This window comes from Orycteropus afer, unplaced genomic scaffold, assembly GCF_000298275.1.
Source record: "Orycteropus afer afer isolate SDZICR_OR568_19922 unplaced genomic scaffold, OryAfe1.0 scaffold00409, whole genome shotgun sequence".
NCBI classification, from domain to species: domain Eukaryota; kingdom Metazoa; phylum Chordata; class Mammalia; order Tubulidentata; family Orycteropodidae; genus Orycteropus; species Orycteropus afer.
This window is the reverse complement of record NW_006921996.1, coordinates 2,388,091-2,390,446: the sequence shown is the minus strand read 5'-3', so window position 1 is coordinate 2,390,446 and position 2,356 is coordinate 2,388,091.

The window sequence follows — 2,356 nt, the reverse complement described above, 5'->3', positions numbered from 1 at the left end:
AATTTTCTCTTAAGGTTTATTTTAGAAGTGTATAACTTTGGGTGTACTTTTAGGGCTATGACAAATTTCAAGTTAAATTTTATATATAATGTACAGAGTAGGTCAAGTAGCATTTTTTTTTTTCCACATAAGAATATCCGTTTGTTCTGGAATCATTAGTTGAAAAGATTATTCTTTTTCTACTGAATTGCCTTGGTAGTTTGTCAAAATTAATTGGCCAAATATATTTATATGGTTTTTATTCTGCTACACAGATCTAGGTGTTTGTTTTGATCCTAGTAGCTCATTGCCTTGACTATTACAGATTTGTATTAAGACTTGGAATCAAGTAATATGCTTTGTTCAAATGTATTTTTTTCTCTAATCGTTTTGTCTATTCCAGGTCCTTTACTATCTATACTAACACATTTATTGCATAATTTTTATAATATTCCGTTATTATCTTTTTAATGTATAGTATCTTATCCTTTCATTTCTGATATTAGTATTTTTAGTAATTGTATTGTTTATAATTTATGATTTTGTTGTTTTTTTTCCTTTGTCTCTCTTACCCCAATTTTGTTGATGTTTCTTTTTGTTATGCTTTTAAATACATTGTTTTAGTTTTAATTTCCTCTACTTTTTTTTTTTTTTTTTTTTACTTTCTAGGTGGAGACTTAGAGAAGAGGTGGACAAACTATGTTTTGCAGGCCAATTCTAGCTCTCTGCTGGTTTATGTATGGCATATAAGCTAAGGATGGTTTTTATACTTTAAAATATTTGGTAAAAAAAATAAATATAAGTGTAATAGTTCATGGGGAGCTATGGCAGCTTAGTGCCTAAGGCACTTGACTGCTAACCAGGAGACTGGCGTTTCAAACCCACCAGCCACTCCTCAGAAGGAAAGTTGGGCAATCTACTTCCGTAGTGATACTGAATTGGAAACCTAAGGAGGAGTGGCTATGAGTCAGGTCTGTCTCGATGGCACATAACAACAAGAACATAATATTTCATGACCCCAAAATTATATACAATTCAGATTTTATGATCATGAAACAAAACTTTAGTAAAACATAATCCTGTTCATTTATTTACATATTGCTTATGGCTATTTCTACCCTACATGGTCAGAGTTTAGATGCTTCAACAGAAACTAAATGACCTCGTAGGAGGTCTCAAAATCTATTATACAGCCATAGTAATCCAAACAGTGTGGTATTGGTACATAATCAACACACAGACCAGTGGAACGGAATTGAGAATGCAGACATAGATCCATCCACCTATGGACAGCTGATCTTTGACAAAGGGCCAAAACCCAATAAATTAAGGATGAGATAGACCTTTAACACATGGTGCTGGTAAAACTAAATATCCATTTGCAGAAAAACGAAACTTGATCCTCATATATTACACAAAACAAACTCAAGATGTATCAAAGACCTAATCATAAAACCCAAAACTACAAAGTTCATTACAAATAAAATAGTGGCAAACTTAGGGACTCTAATCATGGCAAAAAATAGAGTGTCAAGCACAACCCAAAATGCACAAACATCAGAAAAGGAAATAGATGTTTTGGACCTTCTAAAAAATAAATTTTTATGTGTATCGAAATAATTCTCCAAAAGAGTGAAAAAAGAACCTACAGATTGGGAAAAAATATATTTGGCAACAACAAAGCTGACAGGGGACTTATTTCTAAAATTATAGAAATAATGAAAAGTGCTGATAGAAAACTTCAGCACTTCAACATCAAAACAACAATTGATCCAATTTAAAAATGTCATGAACAAAACATCACAAAGGTCATGAATCAAAGAAGACATTCAGGCAGTGAAAAAAAAACCACATGAAAAAATACTCCTGACCATTAGCCAGAGAGATGCAAATCAAAACAATGAGATATCATCTTACCCCAGAACTTACAGCAAAGTTCAACAAGACAGGAAACAACAAATGCTGGCAAGAGTGCGGATAGATTGGAACACCCATTCACTGAACACTCATGCATTGCTGTTTGGACTGTGAAATGGTTTAACTACTGTGGAAAATCATAGTGCCCTTCCTTAAAAAGTTGGAAATAGAAATTCATTTTGATCCAGCAATCCAACTACTAAGAATATACCCTAATGAGGTGAGATCTGGGACACAAATACATATATGTACACTCATGTCCATCACAGCACTATTTACAATATCAGAAAGATGGTAACAAATTCAGTGCCCATCAGCAGGTAAATGGTTAACCAAACTATGGTACATACAGACTACAGAATACTGTTGTTGTTGTTAGGTGCTGTTGAGTTGCTTCCAACTCATAGTGACCCCATGCACAGAAGAACGAAACACAGCCCGATCCCACACCAGCTCCATG